The sequence below is a fragment of the Boleophthalmus pectinirostris genome, unplaced genomic scaffold (genome assembly GCF_026225935.1).
Source record: "Boleophthalmus pectinirostris isolate CB_2022bp ecotype Guang Dong unplaced genomic scaffold, ASM2622593v1 HiC_scaffold_10, whole genome shotgun sequence".
Lineage (NCBI taxonomy): Eukaryota > Metazoa > Chordata > Actinopteri > Gobiiformes > Gobiidae > Boleophthalmus > Boleophthalmus pectinirostris.
This window is the reverse complement of record NW_026570971.1, coordinates 7593698-7614775: the sequence shown is the minus strand read 5'-3', so window position 1 is coordinate 7614775 and position 21078 is coordinate 7593698. Positions and strand designations below refer to the sequence as shown.

General features: G+C 41.6%; 1 protein-coding gene across 1 annotated transcript in view; it reads right to left on the bottom strand.

Moving 5' to 3' along the window:
* dph6 (diphthamine biosynthesis 6) overlaps positions 1-21078 on the bottom strand; it is a 245266-nt gene that overhangs the window by 183121 nt on the left and 41067 nt on the right.

Genomic DNA, 21078 nt, shown 5'->3' with positions numbered 1-21078 from the left:
GGATAAGTTCCTGTTCTAGTAGTGGTTTAGTTCTGGTTTAGTCCTGGTTTAGTTCCTGGTCAAGTCATGGTTTAGTTCCTGGTCTCGTCCTGGTTTAGTCCTGGTTTAGTTCCTGGTTTAGTCCTGGTTTAGTCCCTGGCCTGGTCCTGGTTTAGTTCTTGGTTTAGTCCCGGTTTAGTCCTGGTTTAGTCCCTGGTCTAGTCCTGGCTGAGTTCTTGGTTTAGTCCCGGTTTAGTCCTGGTTTAGTCCCTGGCTTCATCCTGGTTTAGTTCCTAGTTTAGTCCTGGCTTAGTTCCTGGTTTAGTCCTGGTTTAGTTCCTGTTCTAGTAGTGGTTTAGTTCTGGTTTAGTCCTGGTTTAGTTCCTGGTTTAGTCCTGGTTTAGTTCCTGTTCTAGTAGTGGTTTAGTTCTTATTTTAGTCCTGGTTTACTCCCAGTTAAGTCTCCGATCTAGTCCTGGTTTAGTTCCTGGACTGGTGCTTGTTTAGTTTCTAGTTTATTCCTGTTTTTTTTCCTGTTTTCATCCCTGGTCTAGTCCTGGTTTAGTCCCTGGTTTAGTCTTGGTTTAGTTCTTGGTTTAGTCCTGGTTTAGTCCCCAGTCTAGTCTTGGTTTAATCCCTGGTCTAGTCCTGGTTTAGTCCCTGGTTTAGTCTTGGTTTAGTTCTTGGTTTAGTCCTGGTTTAGTCCCCAGTCTAGTCTTGGTTTAATCCCTGGTCTAGTCCTGGTTTAGTCCCTGGTCTAGTCCTGGTTTAGTCCCTGGTTTAGTCCTGGTTTAGTCCCCAGTCTAGTCTTGGTTTAATCCCTGGTCTAGTCCTGGTTTAGTCCCTGGTTTAGTCCTGGTTTAGTCCCCAGTCTAGTCTTGGTTTAATCCCTGGTCTAGTCCTGGTTTAGTCCCTGGTTTAGTCTTGGTTTAGTTCTTGGCTTAGTCTTGGTTTAGTCCCCAGTCTAGTCTTGGTTTAGTCCCCAGTCTAGTCTTGGTTTAATCCCTGGTCTAGTCTTGGTTTAATCCCTGGTTTAGTCCTGGTTTAGTCCCCAGTCTAGTCTTGGTTTAATCCCTGGTCTAGTTCTGGTTTAGTCCCTGGTTTAGTCTTGGTTAAATTCTTGGCTTAGTCTTGGTTTAGTCCCCAGTCTAGTCTTGGTTTAGTCCCCAGTCTAGTCTTGGTTTAATCCCTGGTCTAGTCCTGGTTTAGTCCCTGGTTTAGTCTTGGTTTAGTTCTTTTAGTTTTAGTCTAGTCTTGGTTTAGTCCCCAGTCTAGTCTTGGTTTAATCCCTGGTCTAGTCCTGGTTTAGTCCCTGGTCTAGTCCTGGTTTAGTCCCTGGTTTAGTCTTGGTTTAGTTCTTGGCTTAGTCTTGGTTTAGTCCCCAGTCTAGTCTTGGTTTAATCCCTGGTCTAGTCCTGGTTTAGTCCCTGGTTTAGTCTTGGTTTAGTCCTGGTTTGGTCCTGGTTTAGTCCCCAGTCTAGTCTTGGTTTAATCCTGGTCTAGTCCTGGCTTAGTTCAGCTCAAATACATGAACTGTTAAACCGCTAGTAGTTAATAACACTTCTTTTCCTTTTCTTTGACTCAGCGTAAACAGTTTCTGAAAAGCGATTACACCAAAATCACAACAGTTCCTTCGTTCCTTCACACGATCTCCTCCCGTTCCTCCCCGCGGTCCCGCAGAGTCAAACCCGCGCCGCAGACTCGACGTGTTTTCGCGCTGAGGTCACGTTCTGGCCTCTTGGCGTCTCCGCTCGAGCGTCCTCCATCACTGGCGGCTTCAAACGGCCGTTCCGCATTCCCCCCTTCTCCCGGGAGAGACATCGCGGCGGTAACGCTGGTTTAACCCACTCCCCGCTCTCCACGCCGTGTTTGTGCGAGCGCCGGTTATGAGTGCGGCCGCAGGAGGGGATGGAGGCCCGCCGCGATCCTTACTGCCGGGAGCGTTCGCGGGGCCTCTCGGTTTTTTTTTTTTTTTTGGAAAAGCTGAATGGCAGGGAGCTGAAAGACGGAGAGTTGGACGGCTCGGTGTTTTTGTAAAGTCAGACGGCACTCAGACGGGATACTTAAGGAGAAGAGGGTTTGTTAGTACTTGCAGAAGGCTCCAAGGGTGTAAAAACAAAAGAAGAAGGAGTTCCAGAAATGAGCAAGTTCAACGTAGGACTCTTAGAGCTTTAGCAAAGGTGGACTATGTCACTTTTCTGGTGACTTTCTGGTCAGTTGGTTTTCTTCGTGGAGGTGTAATTGCTTTGCTTGGAATGTTTCACAGTCTTAAACTAACATTTAATTTCAGGTGCTACTGCTAAAAAGAACAGACTCTCAACAGATCAGGGGCCGCATTTATAAAGCTCGTTTACGCACAAATCTTTGCGTACGCGCTCTCTACGCCAGGGGGGTCAAACTCATTTTGGTCCGGGGGCCGTATCCAACAGACTTTGATCCCAAAGGGGCCGGATCAGAAAACTCATGTCATATAAACCCCAAAAATAACAATAAGTTCAAATATTTGTGCAGAGAAACACAAATCTATTACAGAAATCTTTTTAATTGATGAACTCTTTCTTTTACAAAATATTATAATATTATGAACAACCTGAAACTTTAAGAAAAATACAATTTCAACACAATGTTTTAACATGAGCTTGTTTAAAATTAACTTGTAGAAATAGGAATAAGTAAATTTTTGTTGTAAAATCCTGCACTCGGCTCCACTTTTCTCATTTTTGACATTTTTCTGATGAGGGTGTCACGGTCAACAGTCAAAACGATCGTCCTTTAAGAGCGTTTGGAAAGAGACAAGTCTTCATTTGTGCTGCTCTGGTGGGAGGGGCCACGTACAGAGACGCTGGAGACGCTGCTGTGATAAACACCACAGAAAATTAACAATATTTTAATAAAAAATAGAATTAAAATATTTTAGTAGAAAATCAGCCGAGGGCCAGATTATAGGTCTTGGAGGGCCGGATCTGGCCCCCGGGCCGCATGTTTGACACCTGTGCTCTACGCTATTTATGAACCTCGTCTTAAGTGTGGCGTTTTGCTTAACTCTACGCCAACTTGGGACCTCCTGTAAGCACTACGCAAAGTCTGGAGACACGGGGAAAAAGCGACACTCGTGCAGAGGAGCGGAAGTGAACAGAGTTTGACTTAACAGAAAATCCAAGTATATAAAAGAATTACCATCAGATTTGTGCATTTAAGTGTTTGGTTCGCCAAAACACGGAGAAGTGCTGTTTATTCCACTCATTATTCTCCACATTATTATACATTTGAAACTAGTTCTCGAGCGCAGCCACGTTCCCGGTGCAGTGCATGGTCTCCAGCAGTCCGCACCACGACTATAAACTTCTATAGAACACAGACTGTGACCAACACAGAGGACAAAATAATGACCCGACCTGACAGAAAACTCTTCCCTTGGACACAGTAGGAGCCAGGCTTTTGAGTTAATGAACGCAACTTTAACACTTGTGTTTATTTGTTAAACCTTGTTTAAGTGTTTGTCGTGATCACGTGGTGCTGCGTGGAGCGTCCTCCTCCCTCTGTCCCGCGGGTCTCGGTCAAACCCACTGATTATCGCCTCATGTTTAGGGAAATCTCATTCACCAGTCACTTTACCTGCTCCTTTTATGGTGAGGTGGAGGTGTGGAGAGGGCGTGACGTGACGCGGGTTTACGTGCGCAAATTCTAGCTTCAGGTGTGATCTATAAAGCAAAGATTGCGTGGTTTAGTGCGTGTGGTGTTTTTTGTAAATATGGAGATTGCGTGGTGCACGCCTCTCGTGGCTACCAGGCGTACGCTCTAACTTACGACAACTCCTACGCAGTTTTCTATAAATGAGGCCCCTGACCTGTAACTTGTCGGCCAGGTGGTGTCAGCGGCTTGTCTTTGTGAAGATAAATAGCTTCAGTGTCATAATGCGGAACATTCCAGGCAAGAAAGACCATCTCCATAGAGACAAGAAAGTGGCAGATCATTATTATTTGGCCAAACTGACTCTTGTGAGCTTTAATCCATGTTATAATGTTAATGTTATAATGTTCCCTCTTCAAAAACAGACCTAGAGTTGTGTTTTTAGGGCTCTCACTCTTTTTTTAAATGTTTTTATATATTTATTAAGGACATCACAATTGCATTAGACAAGCCAGATATTTTGCTTTGAGTGTTTTCGCACAAGTGTAAGTTTTCGCACACCTGTCCATATAAAAATATAAACTACATGCATAAAAACAAACAATACAAGACACATAAGTTACATACAGATAAAATAAATACAGTACATTTTCATTGGATGCATTTTTGATTGGAAACATACAATAATTTTAATGTACTTTTTAATTTGTTGTTATTGGTTTCCAATTTTAAATCAGATGGTAAACAGTTCCACAGTCTGGCCCCTTTAAAAGAGAACGAGACTGACCAAAAGTCGTCCCGTACATAAGAACAACACAATTACCACTAGTAGCGCCTCTTGTGTTCGCTCTGTGTGAACATTTTATGGTCCTGGCAAATTCTGAATACAGTGGTGTATCGCAGTTAAGACACTTAAAAGAGAATTTTAAAACTTTTCCATAACTTTGTCATGACCTGAATTGAATTTTCCATGACTTTACAGCACCTAAATATGTAGAATTGATCAGACTTTTAGGGCTAAATATGAAATGTAAATTCTTTCCACTCACCTTATACTGTCAGTGCATTTATTGTCGTCTCTTTTAAACAAAAGGCACAGATGTTCAGAAATAATCATAACAGCCTAATGAAAACTTAACAGAATGCTGTAGTTGAGTGAAAGAGATACTAAAATTCCATAACTTTTTCAAAAATTTCATTGAATTTACTACATTTTCATGACTTCTCCAGGATTTTTTTTTGTTTTTCTTTCACTCAAACAACTCTGCATTATTGGTCTGTCTATATCCAGGTCTGAAATGATGGAAAATTAATCTAGTGAAGGTGTCTGGGGTTTAAAAACACAGTGGAGCACTTCCTGTATGACCACATGGCATCACAAGGTGGACTTTTTCTGTTCTAAATCTGCAGGGCTTGTGCGCTAAAAATGTGAGAATGAAACAAAACACAACTCCAAACAAAAACTTTATAACATAGATCAGAAAATATGTGGCCTTTAATACATGATTGTGTAACTTTTTAGCATGGTTTCTACTCAAATGAAATCAAAATCAAAAAGGTTTCAGGTTCAATTCCCGTATTTTCGTGCATCAGTGCTTGAAATAATTCTAAAGTTACTCAAAAAAGGTTCATTTCGTTCTGGTAAAACACTTTGACTGCCTTTTTTAGTATCGATACTTGCTCAAATGAGTGTATCGGCACTAGTTAGTATCGATTAGTGTCTGTTTTTCGATACTTTTGACAACTCTAGTAAGAAATCTTAATCTCTGCAACAAAAACGGGTGAAAATAAGATGTCGAAAAGCCGTTCAAACGTCAAAAACTAAAACTGTCGCCGACGTTTTGACAGGCCGAGCGACGCCAAAAACACACAAGACGCCAAACCTCCCCCGCGATAGTACAACAACCTGACCGTGTTCCAGCCTTTAAATACTTCTAGAAACTGAGGACTTTTCACAAACTCTGGCTTAATCGGAGCGGAGCACAGCCCGGCGCCCAGCTGTTTTCAAATTAACCTAAAATAGCAGAGAACAAAGTGAGGAGTGCGAACTGTATTTTCATTAGCCGTGACAGCGGAGATGAAAAACCTGCTCCCGCACGATCAAAAGTAGCATCTGTTGTTGACGCAAACAGCCCGACTAAATGTCAGGAAGAGATCTAATTTGGAGTCGAACTACACTTTTTTAATATTTCATTTCGACAAAAGGGAGGCTCGCCGACATGCGCTCGAAACTTACAATTTGTGAACGTTGTGAAATCAGTGGGAAACTTAACACTTCTGGTACATTTTGAATATACCTGTTGGCAGCGGCTTTGTCCGGAATGTTCCGCGGTGTGGCATTAAACCTTTCCAGCGACATGGAGACCAAACCAGTCCAAGTTACAGGCCAGATCTGCGGAGAGGCGACCCCTTCACAGTCAGAATACCTGTTTTTCTTTGTATTTTTGAGCTGTAAAACCACCTGTAATTGAATAAATATAACGTAGAACTGTTTAATGTCACACTGCGGAACATTCTAGGCAGAGCAGTGACATCTCCATGGAAACAAGCAGGTGAGGGACCCTCCTCGAGAAAGTTACACAGTGCACCTTTAAGATCTTTAAGCTCTTTAAGGTCAAAATGAGGTGACTGCGAGCTGTTTTCATCTAATTCTAACATGTTTTATCCTCTTGTCTTAGGAATCAGTTAGTAAGCAAAAGATGTTCATTTTGTCTTCTTATACTTTAACTTCTTGGGTTCTTTTTAAAGAAATGCAGTAAAGTGTGTTTATTGTTGACATGTTTCGGCTGCTGCAAGTCATCTTCAGAACTGTCACCGGTGTTGGTGGTGACGTGTCGTATATCAGCTGTTGTTACTTCCTGTGGGCGTGGTCAGACCTGATGGACCTGGCAGGTCGCTCGGACTGACCACGCCTCCCGTCGCCGGTGTCTCTGGAGGAGTGTGTCCCAGGTGGTGTGAAAGGAGGAACGCGCCGTCATCAGGTTAAGCTTGTCCGTGCCTCGTTCCTGATTTCACCGTCCTCCTTGATCCAGCGTTTGAACTTGTTGTTTTCCGATCCAATGACCCGAGCCCCGTCCCGATCCATAATGTGGTTGTTCCTTTTACAGCAGGGGTCTCAAACTCAAAATCCTGGGGCCACATTAGAGAAAGTCTGAGTGAGGGCTGGGCCGCATTGAGTATTCGATAAATAGCGGTTGCACGGGAATAAAAGAGAGAGAAGAAAACATGCAACACACTTCTTAATCTTTATAACAGTTCAGAATATGAAAATGCATTCAGATCAGTTTAAACTAATACGTTACTCTTCTTCTTTGCCTACTCTTGGTGGTTGAAACCTGGCTACGCTTCATCTGCACAGCTGAGAGATATTTGGCTTGCAGGCGGAAGCATATGAGATCCTCAGGATAGATTGAAGATGCTCATCAGTGAGCCTTGGACCTGTATTAGGTGTTTCACACCAACAGTATTTGGTGCGCACAAACGGTCCATTCGAACCAGAAGTGGTTAGCTCGGTTCGTTTGCCTTGGTGTGAAAGCGTCAATCGGACTCTGACCCGGACCAACTCAAGCGGATCGAGACTCAAAAAGAGGTGGTCTTGTTTGCTTGAATCCGCACCTCTGGTGTGAACGCCAACCCGAGTCCAAACCATAGACACAGGTCCAAACGAACTAAAATGCATCATGGGAGAAACGCGTCTCCTTTGCCTGTAATGACGCGCTAACGACTCCGGCGCAGTAACAGATTTGTTGTCCAGCAGCCGGATTCATTTTCGAATTATTTTACCAACAATGGCAATAAAAGAATGTAACACAGAAGATCAGAGCAAGTCAAAATGGGGGTGTGTATTTGTTCAGGACCTGCACAGACGTCCGGTGTTCCCCGTGATCATGTAGGAACCAGCATTTGTTATTTTCGGCTTTATTAACCAAATAATTTTATGGCAATAGGCAATCGCCATTCAATTGATTCACCTTTAAAAAATGTCCTGCTTTTAGCCTAGTGTCAGAAATACAGGGACTAGAAAACCGAGTCCGAACCAGCAGGAGCAGCTCCGGTTCTGTCCGGGCTCAGATGACGTGGAGCGGGGAGTGAAAAGCGCTTTCCCCGGGAAGAACCAAATGCGCGGAGGACGGACACCAACTAAACTGGACTCACGCTTTGTCCGGATGCTTTGCACCATCGGAACCAGCCGCGGTTCTTGAGCGCGGAGGACAGGAGCAGCAGCGCATTCTCACTTTCCCCGCATGGGACCAGCGCGCAGACGGCGGAACGTACCCGCTCAGACCCAGTCATTGCGCACTGGTTTCCGCCAACGTCTGGAACCAGCACATGGAGGACAGAGCTCCGGACCATCTGACCAACACGCTGTAGGACGACAGAAACCAAGGACCAGACCCCAGCGCCGTCCTGAGAAGCTGCGCGCTACTGTGCACGCTGTTGGCTTCTGCTGTTACCCGAACTCTGGCTGATGCGGTGAGTTTGTAGAAAGTTCTACATGCTGTTTTATGAGTTCATGGTGATAAGATGGGGACGCCCGCGTATTAACAGGGAACATCAGTATGGTTACTGGAGATATCAGTTCTAACGGATACAGAGGCTGGTTAATCGGACCAGTTTTTGGTTCGTTTGCCGGTGTGAAAGCGGACCATACTGGAGTGTATCTGTTCTCGTATGTCAAACATGGATGGAAGACGCTTGTTTTTGCCTCGTATTTTTGCTAACATGTCGCCAAGCCTCTGGAATAGATCACCAGTTTTGTGGTGCTGCATATTGATGGGACAGCTGTGTTTGCCGCTGATGCACGTGGATTTCGGCGACACAATACGTGGAGTTTTGGTCATCGGGTTGCCAGCAAGTTACGCACTGAGTATTGAGCAGGTAAACAGACTGTCAATGTTTTTTATTTCTTATTAACCCCTCCAATAAAGGCTAAACAGGGGAATTCTGTCAGCGCCTCTCTGCTCTGTTCTGATACTGGGTTGTGGAGCGTAAAGTGAAGTGCGCACACATGTACCACCATGTGTGGTTTGTTTTGGTTTTTCGGTGACGCAGTATGTGCACGTGTACTTGTATTACAGATCCACTTAACTCGTTGCTTCACAACTGCTGTAAGTTGAATTTTGGGATGTAACTGCGCTAAAAATCTTTGGAATCTGCATGGGCACCATTGCAGCTTCACTGTCAGTGCGGCCCGCGGTAGAGGGGTGGGATTGTGCGTACATCTACCGCGGGCCGCACTAATCATTATTCTTTGGAATTAAGTGGCGGGCCGCAAAAATCCTTCGAGGGCCGAGTTGGCCCCCGGGCCGCGAAGTCTGACCCCTTTTTTAAGTGTCTGATATGGTGGATTTTAGGTTTTCCTGTTCTGCTTTGTCTTTTGTGTTTCTGGTGAGTCTCCCTGACGTTTCCTTCTCGCATTCCTTTTGGTGTTCCTTTTTTTCGGATGTGAAATGCCCGGCCCGTTTCCCTATGTATGATTTATTGCAGGATTTGCATTGAATTTCGTAGATGGCATTGCATTTTTTGTTCTTGTGGATTTTGTCCTTGGGGTGTACGAGCTGTTGACGGAGTTTTGTGTATGGTTTTACTACAGCACCATATCAGACCACTGTAAAAGGAACAACCACATTATGGATCGGGGACGGGGCTCGGATCATTGGATCGGAAAACAACAAAGTTCAAACGCTGGATCAGGAGAGGCCATTGAAATCAGGAAACGAGGCACGGACAGCATTAACCGTGATGACGGCGCGTTTCCTCCTTTCACACACCTGGGACGCACTCCTCCAGAGACACCGGGCGACGGGAGGCGTGGTCAGTCTGATGCGACCTGCAGGTCCATCAGGTCTGACACGCCTACAGGAAGTAACAACAGCTGATATACGACACGTCACCACCAACACCGGGGACAGTTCTGAAGATGGTTGCAGCAGCAGCCGAAACATGTCAACAAGGACACTTTACTGCATTGTCTTTAAAAGAACCCAAGAATTAAAGGAATCAGTTAGTGCGCTGTTAGCATGTTAGTTGGTTTTAAGTCAAACTCCTGATATGGCTTATGAACGTTGTAAAAAGTGCTTAATAAACTAATAAGAATGCATAAGGTAAGTGAGGAATAGTTTCAACCGGTCAGCCTCAAGCCAAAAATCCATCCTCTATTCTTCTTCCTGCTTGTGTTTTTTTTTTTTTTTTTTACTTTCCTCTGTCCAATTTCCACCACAGCAGCAGAACCATCACTCCCCTCAACCTCTCCATCTCCGTCTTTGCTTCACCACGTCTCTAGCCCTCAAAGAAGACATCAGTTTCTACAGATCTTTGGTGTAGATTTAGAGTTACGGTAACATTAACATTTGATCTTGAATTTAATATTCAAAGTTAAAAGCCCGATACTGATTTTGATATCACACTAAAGGTGCACTGGGCAGCTTTTCTGGTGGAAGGTCTCGTGGAGATCTTTTTTATTTACCCAAATGTTCCACTGTATGCCATTAAAGTCTTCTATGTTTACACGGGGATCTCTTAAAACGCACTTTCCCGTCTGCAGTTGGTCCGCGGCACGACCAAAAACGACAAAAGACTCGCGTCTTTGCACTGGCTCCTCGATCGATTTAGAGTTGATTTTAAGACTTTATTGTTTGTTTTTAAAGCTTTGACTAGACTGGCCCCACAGTACATCTCAGACCTCATCCAAATTTAGGTGCTCTGAGGTCCGAGGTCCAGCTCCAGCTCGTGGGGCCTAAGACGAGACGTAAAACCAGGAGGTTTTATCCAAACAGCGCCCACGGTGAAGTGTTTTAAGTCTCGTCTTAAGACCCACTTATATTCTCTGGCTTTTAACACTGCGTGAGTTGTGTAGTCTTCTGTTTCATTTATTTATTTTATTTACTTTATTTATTTTACTTATTTACTGCTATTTTTTTTATTTTTATTGTGTTGCTTTTATTCGATTTTGCTGGTTTAGGACTGGTATGACCACATTTTTAGCAATTTACCTTTTTGTTGTAAGATATTATCACAATAAACATCTCACGGTACGATATTTATTGCGATTTTTTGTGGAGTAAAATTGTGATTATGCGACTTTTTCCTCTTAAAATGACTTGACAAGACTTAATTCAAAGAACTAAGATTTAAAAGTGTTAGAACTGTTATTTCTTTATATAGTTTGCACCAAAACGGAGCAAAGGATCATGGTCGATGTAGTTCCCTCTGGTCCACGGGCTCAGGGTTCTGTCAGGGGCCGTCCTAGATTCCAAGTCCTAGTCCAAGATTAGTCCCGGTTTGGTCCTAGTTTGGTCCTGGTTTGGTCCTGGGTTAGTCCTGGGTTAGTCTTGGTTCAGTCTTGGTTTAGTCCTGGTTTAGTCCTAGTTCAGTTCTGGTTTAGTACTGGTTTAGTACTGGTTTAGTCCTGGTTTAGACCTGGTTTAGTCCAGGTTCAGTCCTGGTTCAGTCCTGGTTTAGACCTGGTTTATTCCTAGTTTAGTCTTGGTTTAGTCCTGGCTTAGTCCTGGTTTAGACCTGGTTCAGTCCTGGGTTCAGTCTTGTTTTAGACCTGGTTTAGTCCTGGTTCATTCCTGGTTCAGTTCTGGTTCAGTCCTGGTTTAGACCTGGTTTAGTCCTGGTTTATTCCTAGTTTAGTCTTGGTTTAGTCCTGGCTTAGTCCTGGTTTAGACCTGGTTCAGTCCTGGTTTAGACCTGGTTTATTCCTAGTTTAGTCTTGGTTTAGTCCTGGCTTAGTCCTGGTTTAGACCTGGTTCAGTCCTTAGCAATTTACCTTTTTGTTGTCTTCATTTTAAGATCTCTGTGCAACGCTTTGGAAACTCCTTTGTTTGTAAAATGTGCTGTAGAAATAAAGTGGATTTGGATTTGGATTCCTCTCATGACTGTGTTCAGAACTGGTCCTGGATTGGTACTGGTTCGATTCCACTTTAATCGTGATGTAGACTTGCTTTGGTCCAGTTCTAGTCTTAGTTGATTCCAGGTGTAATTCCAGATTTAGCCACAATTCATCTCCCTTATTTGAATTTGAAAGTTTTGTCCAATATTTTCTTGTCTGGGGTAAAAATTCAATGCATTTCCTTTACAGATTTAGCAGCTGGGTTAGTGACTGGAACGGCTCAGGCAGTGGCTCATGCCCTTGGCCAGGAGAGATAAGGCTATCAGCTTCCATCATCGCTAAACAAGACGGAGCAAAGTACATTAAGCAGAAAAATACAAACAAATTACAAAGGCTGCAGGCTAGGCTCTTTATCTAGTGCTGGCGGGGGGGGCAGTTAGCGGCGGTCGGAGGGAAATGGGGAAAGAGGCTAATAGGTCCGGCCCGGCACTTCCACGCTGCTGCAAAACAAGCCACAAAAACTGGAAAAAGGAAAAAGGACAGAGGACGCCACACCGAGGGCCAGATGATTAACAAAATCTGGAGGAAAGGAAGCAAGAAATTCAGCAAAATGTCATTGAAACGTGAACGAAAGGTGCTCTGGTGGTTAAATATTTTTCAGGAATCCCAGTTCAAACCTCGCTTAAGCTCTTATTGATTTATGGGCCCGGTCAAGCAGAAGTAAACAACAAGGCCAAAAATTCAAGTTAATTCATCTGATATAAAAATGTATTGAACAGATACATATGTACTCTAGTTTATGAAACTGTTGACCTTTTTTCTGTACCATTTTTGGTTCTAAAGTTACATACGTTTTAAACAGACCATGTATGAAACATGGAACAAAAATTATTTCCCAAATTTCAAAGACCTGCAAATCATGTAAATAAACTGGATGTATTTCATCATATCTTGTGTTATTCCATCTTTGAACTGTTGATGAAGGTACATGATTTTTCCAAAAAAAAAAATGTTTTAATGATAAAAATTTGCTTGGAAGGACTGACATATTTTATAGAAATAGTTTCCTTTCATTTTGAAGTAATATTAAAGTATTCGGAAGAAAAAACTGACAAATTATGTAAAATCCTGCACCTTCTACTTGTTTGAACAATTTTCCCTCCGTTACCATGACCTTTCTTAATAAAAAATTCTCATTACTCAAAAAGTAAGAGGTTTTTCAACCTAATCTTGTACCATATGGTAGAAAACTATATGAAGCAAATATTCAAACCAGTTTGTTAAGGATATGTAAGTGAGAACCAAGAGTTATCACTGTTTGGATTTATTGCCCAAAAAGTGCTGCATATTTCATTCCCTCCGTTACCGACATGAGTTTTAAAATTTTTTTGTCAACAACTTGAAAGAATATCACAGGTTTAACTTGACCCTGTTGGAGTGTAACTCTTTCCTACATTCTGATACTTTACTTATTTCAATAGTCCCTCTAGTTTCTGAATAAGAGACATTTGAATGTAAAAAATCTGCCCCTGTTTCCCTCCGTTACCACTTGACCGGACCCTTATCCATTTCCCTACACTGCAAAAAAGCTTGGAAAAAAGTTTAAGATATAAACACTTAAATCTATCAGAAAATTACTTAAAAGTAGTGAAATTATCTGCAAGATCATTTTACTTGACACGTTATCTTAAAATAAACGACCTCTAGACTAGAATTAAACAGACTCTGGTTGTGTTCATGGGCTGGAAATAAGTTTATAGATGCCAAGTTTTAGATAAATATACTCGAGTATCAAGCAAATCTGAATCACTAAATCTAAAAACAAGTGAAGTGTTGCAGGGGGAAACTTTGGTAAATGGATTGTAGCTTCTTTTAAACACTTATTGCCTAAATGTGTCTGACTAGTTGAGTCATGGAAGAAAAACACGTGACAATTTTTAAGATTATTGAACCAATTCAGAACTAGTAAGTAGAAAATAAATCTGAAAACAAGCTGAATAACCTGATAAAAGTTTTTAAAATCTTGGCCAGATCTGAGAAATTTGCAGTGTGTGTGCAATATTGAACCTCACACAATCTTTTTAATATTCTTGAATTCTGTCAAAAAGGCTGGAAGTCCTCTTTACCTCCACTGGAAAAGTGACGTAATGCAGCTATAAAATGAATTTGTGGGCCTTTCTGTGGATTTTAAAAACATATCATTAGGAATGTAACAATATTCAAATCTCACCGTAAGATATTTTCACGATAAACATCTCACGGTACGATATTTATTGCGATTTTTTGTGGAGTAAAATTGTGATTATGCGACTTTTTCCTCTTAAAATGACTTGACAAGACTTAATCCAAAGAACTAAGATTTAAAAGTGTTTAGAATTGTTATTTCTTGGTTCAGTTCTGGTTTAGTACTGGTTTAGACCTGGTTTAGTCCTGGTTCAGTCCTGGTTCAGTCCTGGTTTAGACCTGGTTTATTCCTAGTTTAGTCTTGGTTTAGTCCTGGCTTAGTCCTGGTTTAGACCTGGTTCAGTCCTGGGTTCAGTCTTGTTTTAGACCTGGTTTAGTCCTGGTTCATTCCTGGTTCAGTTCTGGTTCAGTCCTGGTTTAGACCTGGTTTAGTCCTGGTTTATTCCTAGTTTAGTCTTGGTTTAGTCCTGGTTTGGTCCTGGGTTAGTCCTGGGTTAGTCTTGGTTCAGTCTTGGTTTAGTCCTGGTTTAGTCCTAGTTCAGTTCTGGTTTAGTACTGGTTTAGTACTGGTTTAGACCTGGTTTATTCCTAGTTTAGTCTTGGTTTAGTCCTGGCTTAGTCCTGGTTTAGACCTGGTTCAGTCCTGGGTTCAGTCTTGTTTTAGACCTGGTTTAGTCCTGGTTCATTCCTGGTTCAGTTCTGGTTCAGTCCTGGTTTAGACCTGGTTTAGTCCTGGTTTATTCCTAGTTTAGTCTTGGTTTAGTCCTGGTTTGGTCCTGGTTTGGTCCTGGGTTAGTCCTGGTTCAGCTCTGGTTCAGTTCTGGTTTAGTCCTGGTTTGGACCCGGTTTAGTCCTGGTTTAGTCTTGGTTTAGTCCTGTTTTAGACCGGGTTCAGTCCTGGTTTAGTCCTGTTTCAGCTCTGGTTTGTCCTTGTTTAGACCAGTTTTAGACCTTGTTCAGTCCTCGGTTTAGTCCTGGTTTAGATGTGATTTAGACCTGCTTCAGTTCTCCTGGTTCAGTCCTGGTTCAGCCCTGGTTTAGAACTGATTTAGTCCTTGTTTAGTCCTGATTCAGTCCATATACGGCGTAAAATTTCAGCATCTTCGCACAGTTATTTTGCAGTAATCTTGTAATACTTTTAATGTAACATATTACTTTAAAATGACAGTGACAAGTCATAAATAACACATTACAGTTTTGAAGTAACTTGCCCAACAGTGAATATAAATCAGCAAAACTCGCGCTCTGGCCTCTGAAAGTTGTGGAAAAACTCTTATAAACTCATCCTGGTGAATAATTAGGACGCTCTGGACGCCTAAAGTTAAATGAGGAATAACTTTGAACCACTGCAAAACGTTGAAAAAGAACCAGCTCTGTTTTTTTATTCACATTTTAAAAGACTGTAAAACCTTCAGTCTTTGTAATTGCACAGACTTCCTATACTTCCATTTCGTCTTAGGAGCAATTACCGGGATAATTAAGCAAAACCCAAAAGCGTCAGAAGTCGGAAAAAAAACAAAAAAAAACAAAAGGGTCTGGCGAAGTCGAACGCAGTAAAGGAGGAAAAATGTGAAAGTAGCTCTCTCTTTGTGACTACGACAAAGATGTCACGGAGCTGGCTAATTAAAGCCGACACAAAGGAAACGGCGCGCATCAGCTATTGTTCCTCATCACTGTAACGAGCTAATGTCTCCGGTCCTGAGCCGTCAGCGCAGAGGTGGCGAGGGTGACGCGACGCTCCAATTAGCATTTTTTTTTTTTACGCGAACGACTTGGCGGTTCGGTCCGACGCTTTGCGAGAAGTTTTGAAGGAACGCGAGCTGCGGCGTCGGTCGGAGCTTACGAGGGGAAGGTCAAGGTGTTGTTTTATCGCCCGAGGAAACAGGAAATGAGACGAGAGACGATAATTGAAGTGAACTTCTGATCGGAGGTGTAATTATCGTTGTTATAACAGGTTAACGATGTGGATGTGTCAGAGATTGATGAATATAACAGTGACTTTTGACAAACTGCTTCTGTACTATAATAATAATAATAATGCAATGATAATATTATATAATGTGAGAGAAATTTTGAAAGATCCCAGAGAATTTGAACATAAAGTGGACATTTGTTATTTTGTGGACCACAAGAAGAAAAAAAATTGCTGGTGTGATTTAAAATATATATATATATACATGAATTAATGAGTAAATAAATGTCAAAAATTAAAAAAAATGGGCCCAGTCAAGCAGAAGTAAACATCAAGGCCAAAAATTCAAGTTAATGCATCTGATATAAAAATGTATTCAACAGATACATATGTACTCTAGTTTATGAAACTGTTGACCTTTTTTCTGTACCATTTTTGGTTCTAAAGTTCCATACGTTTTAAACAGACCATGTATGAAACATGGAACAAAAATTATTTCCCAAATTTCAAAGACCTGCAAATCATGTAAATAAATGGATGTATTTCATCATATCTTGTGTTATTCCATCTTTGAACTGTTGATGAAGGTACATGATTTTATTTTACTTTTTTTTAAGTATTTAAAATAATAAAAATTTGCTTGGAAGGACTGACATATTTTATAGAAATAGTTTCCTTTCATTTTGAAGTAATATTAAAGTATTCAGAAGAAAAAAAGCGACAAATTATGTAAAATCCTGCACCTTCTACTTGTTTGCACAATTTTCCCTCCGTTACTTTTCCCTCCGTTACCATGACCTTTATTAATAAAAAATCTCATTACTCAAAAAGTAAGAGGTTTTTCAACCTAATCTTGTACCATATGGTAGAAAACTATATGAAGCAAATATTCAAACCAGTTTGTTAAGGATATGTAAGTGAGAACCAAGAGTTATCACTGTTTGGATTTATTGCCCAAAAAGTGCTACATATTTCATTCCCTCCGTTACCGACATGAGTTTTTTTATTTTTTGTCAACAACTTGAAAGAATATCACAGGTTTAACTTAACCCTGTTGGGAGTGTAACTCTTTCCTACATTCTGATACTTTACTTATTTCAATAGTCCCTCTAGTTTCTGAATAAGAGACATTTGAATGTAAAAAATCTGCCTGTTTCCCTCCGTTACCACTTGACCGGACCCAAATACATTCCATCCATTCATTTTCTTTCGCTTATCCGGGGCCAGGTCCTGGGGACAGCAGTCTAAGCAGGGACTCCCAGACACTTCCTCCAGCTCCTCCGGGGGGGATCCTGAGGAGTTCCCAGTCCAGTCCAGAGACACAGTCCCTCTAGCATGTCCTGGGTCTTCCCTGGGGCCTCCTTCCAGTGGGACATGCCCAGAACATCTCCCGAGGAAAGCGTCCAGGAGGTATCTGGAACAGATGCCCGAGCCACCTCAGCTGCTCCTCTCCACGTGGAGGAGCAGCAGCTCTAATCCGAGCTCCTCCCGTGTGACTGAGCTCCTCACCCTATCTCTGAGGGAGCGCCCAGACACCCTGTGGAGGAAACTCATTTCGAGCGCTTGTATCCGCGATCTCGTCCTTTCGGTCACTACCCAGAGAAAACATTCATGCTCGTAATTTCAAGAAACCTTTTTGGTCACGGGTTCCTCAAATGTTTTTCTCCATGCAGATTTGTCAGGAATGTTTCACAGTATGGCATTAAACCTTTCTATCTTCATGGAGACCAAACTAGACCGAGTTCCAGGTCAGACCTGTGGAAAAGCGACCCCGCTCACAGTCAAAATGCAGATTGTTTTTCTAGTATTTTTGAACTTTAAAACGATCTGTAACTGAATAAATGTAAAGTAGGTGTCATGGTTCGTGTTTGTAGTGGTTGTAGTTGATGTTTTATTTTGTCATGTTTTGTCTGCTTGTAGTTTTGAGTTTTACTTCCTGTCTTGATTGTTTGCCCCGCCCTAATGTGTCTCACCTGTGTCTCATTCATGTGTGTGCTTATATTACCCCGTGTACTCGTTTGCCGTTTGTTGGTTCATTGTCATTATGACTCTCATGTCTGTTTTGGATTTTGTGTTTGTTCATTAAACAACTTTGGAAATGCAGTTTTGCATTTTGGGTCCTACTTCTGCTCCAGATGTGACAGTGGAGCTGTTTAATGTCACACTGTGGAACATTCCAGGCAGAGCACTTACCGTAAATTCCGGACTATAAACTGCTACTTTTTTGTCACCCTTTGAACCCTGCGGCTAATAAAATGATGCGGCAAATATATGGACAGATTATTTGTTTGGCACATTGTCCATTCATATATACGGTCTCTGGTTTGGCAACACAGCGGATACACACAGCCTGAGTGCAGAAAAAAACGCTCTCTGTGCGGTTACAGTTCACATGAAGTTGTGACACTGTTTAACGATATTGTCAGTGCACTCAAATAGTTTATCGCCGTGTCATAAAATAAGTTATGATGATAAATGAACATTAGTGAGGGGATACGTCTTACCCGTATGTTTAAATGACGAGAAGAAACATCTCAAACTTCAGCAGCCGGACATACACTCAAACCTGATTGAGACAACTAACCCCGCCCCCGAGAGAGTCTGAAATTTGTTGAAATCCTACAAGACACTGACACGATACAGACAGGACAGAGGCTCTTTCTGCAGGAGACAAGCGCAGCAGAGCACGGGGAGAGACGGATTGTTGATTGTGTTTTGAACAGTTATTTTGTGCTTCATACACACACCCTCCTTATGGAACACACACGAAGAAATACAGATGATGCAGCTTTTAAGTTAAAGGCGACTGATGTGGCTGTAGAACAGGGGTGTCAAACTCATTTTGGTCCGGGGGCCGTATCCAACCTACTTTGATCCCAAAGGGGCCGGATCAGAAAACTCATGTCATATAAACCCCAAAAATAACAATAACTTCAAATATTTGTGCAGAAAAACGCAAATCTATTACAGAAATCTTTTTTAATTGATGAACTTTTTCTTATTATATGTTTATAATATTATGAACAACCTGAAACTTTAAGAAAAATTCAATTTCAACACAATGTTTTAACATTAACTTGTATGCAAACAGGAATAAGTCCATTTTTGTTGTAAAATCCTGCACTCGGCTCCACTTTTCTCATGTTGGACATTTTTCTGATGAGGGTGTCACGGTCAACAGTCAAAACGATCGTCCTTTAAGAGCGTTTGGAAAGAGACAAGTCTTCATTTGTGCTGCTCTGGTGGGAGGGGCCACGCACAGACGCTGATATGCTAAGCCCCACAGAAAATTACCAATATTTTAATAGAAAATATAATTAAAATATTTTAGTAGAAAATCACCCAAGGGCCACATTAAAGGTCTTGGAGGGCCGGATCTGGCCCCCGGGCCTTATGTTTGACACCTGTGCTGTAGAAGAAGAAAACAGAGCTGCTGCACGTGAGCTCGACATCAATGAGTCCACGGCGAGATTTTGGTGACGGCAGCGTGACGAACAAAAGAAAAAGACGACAAAAGATTTCAGAGACGATAAAAGCAGACACCTGAACTTGAAAACGTTTTTGAAGATGTGGACACCTTCGGCTTATATTCAGGTGCGGCCGATATATATGTACAGTTTTAAGATTTTGTTAAAATTTTGTTGATTCGGCTTTTATTCAGATGCGTTCAATAGTCTGGAAAATAGAAACATGTGACAGACCCCCAACTGAAGTTACGTAGCGCACTTTTAACAATATTTTCATGAAAAGCAAAATCATAATGGAACCAAAATTGCATTTCGAATAGTTGCAAATAGAAAAAAAAAAAGCATTTCTACAGTTTATGTTCTCAAACAAACAACAAACCAAAGCATTACCGTCGGATCTCGTACACAACCTGCTAACCCAGTTCCACCTCGGCAAATATTCTAACACATAAATCTGTCTCTATTACAAATACTTGATCCAGATTGGGAGTACTTTATCCCATGAATTGCTTTAATCCGAGGAATTAGACATTTACTTAAAATGGTTCAGCCTGTGATTCTTTGTTTAGGCCTCTTTGTACGGGTCAGTGACGGTTTGCTGTGAACCGTTCCAGACAAAACAATAACATCTCCATGGAGAAAAGCGTTTAACAGATTCTCCACAAAAAAAAAAAGAAGTTACACAATGCACTTTTAAAGGCCTGATTTTTTACCCCATGTATCTCATAAAAATGTGTCTTGCCCGAGTACAGATATGTTGTATAAGCAGCTCTTGAGGTAAAAATAAGTCAACTTTGTTCTGTCTAATTATAAAGCATTCTACTGTCTGTCCAGTAATAAAGAAGTGTGTGTTAGCATGCTAGTTGTTGTTAGCTTCAGCGTCATGGTAAAACTCCGCAATGGTCTCTGAGAGTTGTCAAAAAAGCTTATAAAGTCATAGCGGTGAATCATTTTGGACCACAGCAAATTGTTTTTTAAAGGTTGTATAGAGGATTTTTTTTTAAGGGAAGAGAACTACAGCGACAGTTCTTTTTCAAATGTTCCTCCTCCACAGCTCCCTCAGTAGAAACATCTCCTCCCGCCTCCTTACTCTAGAAATCACACGTTTACAGCCAGTGGGCGTTCGGAATTACAGTCGAAGTGACCGGTCTAGAAACAATTTAGCGACCGTCGTCTACTTGAGTCGCGCCATCGCTGGAAGGGATCTCCAAGAATCACCTCAGTTTGTCTTTGCTCCTTTTCCTCTTCTCTTCTTCTTTCAGCGACCTCGAAAACTGACTTTCTTTTCGCGGCGAACTGGTCCTGGATTCTCGTCCGCCGTCGCAACAAACTTTGTGCGAATTGCGATGAAGCTACAGTTTGAAAAAGTCTCTAAGAACCGCCGCATAAACCACGTAATCCCAGCGTGCCGCCGAGTCAGTTACACGAGAAATGTAGGGAATTTGATTGACGACCTAACAGCCAATAGAAAATGAGGTAGCCTTGTTTTCTATTGGCTGATGTTTATCTGGCCTCACTACATCCACATTTGATAGATTTTCATTCTTTTTTTTTTTTGGTCATATAATTACAAGGCTGCTGCGTCTCTGTAATGTTATTTTAACCAATCATTGACAATCTGAAACAAAACAAAAATCCTCCATACAACCTTTAAATGAACTAGTTCTGTTTTTCACATTTTCAAGACTAGGGCTGGGCATCATGAAGAAGTTGCCGATACGATACATACCTCAATACACATGCCACGATACGATACATATCTCGAAACAGTGCACTTTCAATTCAGTACGATATATTTCAAATCAATTTGATGTGTTTCAATAAAAAATAATGGCTAAATCATAGCTGTGATACTAAAAGTCAAAACAGTAAAAATGTCAAAAGTGTTGCATAAACGAGTTTCCTTCCTCCAAACAAACAACAAAACTGTAGCTCTGTAACAAAATAACTGAGTAAAATATACCAAAAATACTCTTGACGATATATATATTCTGTTGGGTTTAGGTTGTTGGGTTTTTTCTTATCTTTAGTTACGGGTGCTGACACCGGCTTCTACGGCCCTGTACGGG